Source organism: Erithacus rubecula (genome assembly GCF_903797595.1).
Source record: "Erithacus rubecula genome assembly, contig: SUPER_Z_unloc_2, whole genome shotgun sequence".
In the NCBI taxonomy this organism is placed as follows: Eukaryota; Metazoa; Chordata; class Aves; order Passeriformes; family Muscicapidae; genus Erithacus; species Erithacus rubecula.
This window is the reverse complement of record NW_027635860.1, coordinates 12,685,499-12,691,892: the sequence shown is the minus strand read 5'-3', so window position 1 is coordinate 12,691,892 and position 6,394 is coordinate 12,685,499.

The following is a 6,394-nucleotide window of genomic DNA, read 5'->3' as shown; positions in this document are numbered from 1 at the left end:
GCAACAAATAAAAACTCTGCCACGGGTTCCTTCCCTAATGCACATACACACACTAAACACATCTCAGTGTTAGTTGGCCTTCTATTGAAATGACAAAATGCTGTTTTATTTCTGCTTCAAAATTCAATACAGGTCAAGTGACTTGCTGAGTTCAGATAGTTTCAGATTTCTACATAACTGTAAAACATTCTGCTTTGAAAAACAGAACTAATCTAGGAACTTCGGGGTGCTTTTATTTCTGGTTTTTTGTTTGTTTTATTTTTTCTTCTTTTTTTATTACAGTTTCATAACAAGTGCTGGAAAATAAACACTTTTCCCCTTTCAATACTGAGGCTGCTGCTTCGTGATGCTAACAATAATTTAACCTTAAAAACAGCCAAAACTTCCTGCTGTAATTTCAGAGACTTCAGCATGATCATCTGATCTTCAAGAACAGAAAGAGTGATTACTATTCAAGGAAAAAAAGTCCACTCCTATTTTAATTTAAAAGATGCTGTGTTTGTGCTGCAAATTACTTCAAAGTTTGAATTAAAGATGAAATTATTTCCTTTAATCAAAGTTATAAAATATTTATGTTGTTAGTGTGAATACCTAAAAGGTATGACAATAAATTTTTTTGCTTGTTCAAAACCTTTGCTGAGGACTGGAATGTGTTTTGTTTCCCTTATTACTTTTGGTTATTTACAGTATGTAACTCACAGATCCTGTAACATGAGTTCTACATTAAAAACACCTCTTAATCTCATTCCACCACCAGCTGGGAATTTCTGCTTATTTTCTTTTTAAATCTAGATTTGCAGAGGACTTTCGCTTCTGTCATTGTTTTTTTCCTTTTAAGAAGACACTTTGGCACAATATCTGATGCAACATTGAGGTTTTGAGATCCTGAGAGTTTCAAGATTCTATCCAGGCCAGAGGATCCAGCGATGGTTTGGTGGCAGGTGCTTCAGGGCATCCAAGGAATGCTCAGGACTGACAGCTCTTTTGCCTCATGCATCAAGCTCCTCAGCAGCCACTGCAGTTCATTTTTCCCCACATGAGAGTCTTCAGTTGGAAGCTGCTCTGTGCAATGACTCAGATGGTGTCTGTGTCCCTGCAGTGGTGAGTCAGGCACATGTCACCTCAGCTCTTTACTTGTCTGCCTTCTTCGTTGCTCTTGCCAATAACCCACCCCAGCCCTGAGTGTCTGGCAGCTTCCACTATTCCACTGGACACCTGCAAATTCCAGAGAAGCATCCTCTGTGCAGGAGGGAGAGAGACCTGCACGTACCACAGGTCCAGCACAGCATGGCAAATACTACATTTCTTACCATGATCTTCAAAACTACAGTCAGTATCAATCTTACTTAGCAATTGCAAACCTGGTAGAAGGGTTCACATGCTTTTTCTTTTACCACTGATGAGCATGCTGTGGAAAGGTTGGGGGAGAACACTTCTGAAAAACTAAACTGTCATTCCATTTTTAAGCAGAGAAGGACTGAATCATGGGAGAAACCATTTCTCCAAGTCTATACACTGAATTGTGACAGAATCAGAATTAAAATATTCTACTTTTATTCTTCTCAAGTGCTGCTGCCTTTCATCTGTATCTTTTCTACCTTCTGCACTGTTGCAGATTTTCTTGACTTTGTATTTCTTGGTATGTTCTTTAAACCAAAAATGCAAAACTGCTTCCTCCCTTCACTTATTACCTCCACTTCTTTCAGGTCTCTTATTTCCCAAATCATATTAATTGATTTATTTCCCTCTCCAGAGTTTAGCACTATCAAAACTAATTATTATTGCATAGCTCCCTGTATGTTTTGGGCTGAAATTGTGACTTATTAATAATTGCACATCTATACTGATGAGAAAGCTGAAATACTTGAAAAGATGAAGTAAGATGATTAACTTTTAAATAGATCTCCATTTCATCATATCCAGGTCTTTGAAGACACCATGAAATCTCTCTAGATCATATGTTTTTTCAGGTCACTCAGAGAACTTGTGAGAATGCCTGTGAAAATACTTTTGAAGCTGCTGGAGTCCATCAGTGCTGGTCACTTCTTAAATACCACCTCCTAAGAGCACAAAAACAGGCAATTCCAAAGTGTTAAAAGTCAGAAGGCTGGCTTGGCTGAGCAGGGATCTTTTGGAGCTAAATCAAGAAAATGGAGATGTGTGGCCAGGATGCATAAGGAGGGAAACAGAGATAATCCTGTAAGGGAGAAAATTCATGCAGTCAAAAAAACAAGTTGAAGCTGCCAACTTCAGAATTGTGGGGGACAATTAAAAGAGCTTTTTTTTAAATAGCTCAAGAGCAAAAGGCAATGCCAAAGTAACATTATCCTTTACAGACTAAGAGTGGTCACCTCCTGAACAGGGACAGAAACAAGGCAGAGTTGTTTTACCCTTTCCTTGCCTCTGTCTCCAGCGCTGCTGATGGGCTGAGTGCCCTGAGCTGGAAAACCATGACTGTGAGAGTGACAAACCCCCAGCTCACCCTGAGCCTGTGCAGGCTCTGTTGCTCCAGCTGGATCCCACAAGTCTGTGGGACATGATGGGATTCATCTGAGAATACTCAAAGAGCTGCTGGTGTCATTGTGAGCCTCTCCCAATGATTTAATGATTTTTGAACATTCTTGGGAATCCACAGAGGTCTCAGTTGACTGGAAGCTGGTGAATGTTGTCCCAGTTTTCAAGAAGGGCAAGAAGGCTGACCCAGGAAACTGCAGGGCTGTCAATCACTTCTTCAGTGGTGTCACTGGCAAAAATTTTGGATGAAATTATTATGAAAGTATTGAAAAACATTTGAAGGACAATTCATGCCTTGGCCACAGCCAGCATGGCTTCATGAGGGGAAGTTCTGCCTCTGAATTTTGCGACAAGGTAACCCAACTATGGGATCAAGGGAAACCATGTTTTGATGCAGTCTTTGAATTTCAGCAGAAATTTTGATACTGTCTCTTCCAGAGTCCTTCTGGACAAAACACCCAGCACATGGCTGCATAAAGACATTGTGTAATCGTGAGAAACTCACATATCACAAAGGGTGACAGTGAATGGGGTGTCATCACACTGGTGACATGTCACCAGCAGGGTTTCATGGGACACCATCCTCAGCCCTGTGCTCTTTAAATCTTCATTAACGACTTGGACACAGGACTCAAAGGTAAATTACATGAGTTTGCTGATGACATTAAATTGGAGATGCTGAAAAGAGGCTGGAGAGCAAGTACTACAGAAAGGGACCTGGGGATCCTGGTCCCTGGCAAGCTGGATCTGAGTCAGCAGCGCCCTGGCAGCCAGGAGGGACACCCCTGTCCTGGGGATATCAGTGACAGCATCATCAGCCAGGCACAGGAGGGGATTGTGCTGCTCTGCTCTGGGGCTCACCTCGAGTGCTGGAGGCAGCTTTGGGTGTCACCATGTAAGATATAAAAATACTGGACAGTTTCTAAAGGAGGGCCATGAAGATGGTGAAGGACCTCGAGGGGAAGCCAAACAAGGAGAGGCTGAGGGCATTTGGTCTGTTCAGCCTGAAGAGAAGGAGACTCGAGGGGAGACCTCTCTAAAGCTTTTTCTCACATCAGTCCTTGGTGGCACAGAATGAAATTGCAGGACCAGAAACACATTACCCAAGGACTTTTAAATTCAGAGCAGTGCAGTCGTTGAAATATTGAGAAGTAATATAATGTGTCTTGTTTTCAAAACTTGTGTGAGACTGATCAGCCTCTGTGTGCCTTGTTCCACTAATGTCCTTGTCTAAAATCACAGTGCTCTAAATGACCATAGTGGACATGGCAGTGAGTGCTAAAGCTGTACCTCATGGTGCTTGCTAGTTCACATTTTGATCAAGTGTGGAATATGTGACCTACAGCTAATTAAACATATTGTTTCTCCCAGGTCCAGCTGGGTCACTGAAAGCTGAGTCACTGAAATGTGTCTGCATGTCTCAGGATACCAAACCTGTGACTTGAAATAACAAGTTACTGATTATTGCCTGGAAAAAGTAGCCAGAGCCAATTAATGAGACATCATATAACTTCTAAACTAAATGATGGCTATAAATTATAATTTTTAAAATTATAATTGGCAACTTAGTGGTAGCAACTTTAAGATATGTGTGTAGGAGTGTAGGAGTTACATACCTGAATTTGTTTCTAATGCTGTGCTTCAGCCTAAGAACAACATACTGGTTTCAGGAAGAAGGGATTATTTTATCAGAAGTGAAACTGTACCTTTGTTTTGCACTTTGTTTTGTAATGTGGCTCCAAGGTCTTTTTGAAGATATGGATCCTCTTGTCTAAGCCCCGTAATATTCTTGCCTTGAACAATGTATGAGCCATCTGCCTCAGTGACAGCATCCTTTTATCTTTTGGGTAGTCAAGGTGGATTGGTGCTGGTCCTGAACAAGGAAATCTATGGGTCTTCTTAATTCTTTGGGTTTGTGTGAAGAATGGAAGCAGATGGTGTCCTTGTAAAAAGCACATTGTAATCCTACAATGACAGTGAACAATCCTGCAATCTTTTTCTGGTCTCCTCTTCTTCATCCAAAACCAAAAGCAAAACCAGAACCAAACCCAACAAAATAAAAAAATCTTTCACCAAAGTTGACCCAAACTTAGGCCTTGGTGACAAATATCATTGTCTACTTTGCACAGCCCACAATCCTGTAAGAAACTTTTATTTTCATATACTGACAGACATACTCACTGCACAGTTTTAAGTCCTGAAATATGCATACAGAGGTTGTTTTCTATAACAGAACAGTGCTAATCCCTCCATATAGTGGAATTTTCTATTTCCTTGTCATTTTCCATCAAAATTTTATCAAAAGGTTTTATTGAAGTTAAACTTCACCCAGGCAGCTGTGATGCTGTTAGTTATTGCAGGCTCCCTGGGGGTGATGTTTAGCACAGAAATCCTTCTATACAGCCTTCCTGTGCAGTGATCTCCAACAGACCCTCTTTTTGCTCTGACTAATGACAGACCAGCCTCTATTTGAGGAAAAGTTGAAAAAAGCAGTTTTTAAGAGACAAAAAAAAAAAGGGAAAAAAAAAAAAAAAGGTGACTTGCTGAGGTATTTGATACAACAAATTCCTGAACTGATATAGCAAGCCCTAGGCTACAAATAGTGCTTGAAATCCTAAATCAACACTTCAGACCTTTCACTGGATGATGCAAATGCAGGAAAGAGGCTGTTTACTTTTCCTTTACAATCTAGGATCAATGGAAAACAAAATTGGAGGACATCCATCAGAGTCAGAGAAACCAGTACTACTTTTGGAGGAGGAGGGAAAACTGTGCATTAATTTTTCTCTAAACACCCTGTGCAGCACATTTGTCATATATTTGGATCAAAGAATGGTATAAAGAGATAATGCAGAAGAGCATGTCGATTCACTAACTCAGAAAAATGGTTGCTTATACGCTCCTGTCTTAGCCATATCTCCTAAAAATGCAACTGCAACTTTTAAAACTGGATATTGACCTCTAGCATGAATAAAAGATGCTCCCCTTCCTTAATAATTTTGTCCTGCTGTGACAGTAGTAGAGCAATGTGGCTAGAGCAAGGGACAGCAATGAGCTGGGACAGCAAAGCTTCATGGAATCAGACAGTGCTGCATGTTCTTGCAAGGTACTTCAGAGAGAGTCTATGGACACTGGGAAAGTAGCATCACTGCATGATACACAGATAATCTTTATTATTGAATAAAGTTAGGAGGCTGTGCTTCTGGGCCTGAAATTTACCTCTTCCAGCCCTCTAACTTCCCTTGTCTCCTCTTTGATTTATCCATTGCCATATCCAAAACAGGAAGTTCTTCCAAGTGAGCTAGAGGTATATTATGCTTTTTGATCTTAATTTTTATTTTTGCATTTTAAAATCTTAATGTTCCTTAATCCTCCATAGGATCGCTCATTTTGCTGGAGAGCAAAAATTTAAGACAGCTGTTAAGGGTAGTTGAAATGCTGCTTCTTACACAGGAAACAACTGGCAGAGAAATTCAGTTTCAGTCAGAACTTGTGCTGCAGTTGGGAGGACATGTGCTCCTTGATTAAAAGGCAGTTGGTTTTTCCAGGGTGTTCCTGTGTATTTTTGGGGAAGAACTGGTACTTTTGTCTGCAGTCTATTAGCAGAGTGAGGGTTGCTGTAGATTTCAGAAAGGGATGAAGGTTGTTCTTGGAACACTGTGTTGGATACCAAGGATAGCACCTCTGGTTGTTTGGTTTGGTTTTCAAGCAAGCAGCATTTTACTTATGTGTGTGTGTGTATGTATATATATGTGTATATATATATGTGTGTGTGTGTAATGGAAACAGCTTGATACTTGAAGTATTATTGATGATTTTCAAAAGCAAGGCCACGAGAATCAAAATTTTCTGGGTTGCCAGATTTGCCCTAAGGATGCTG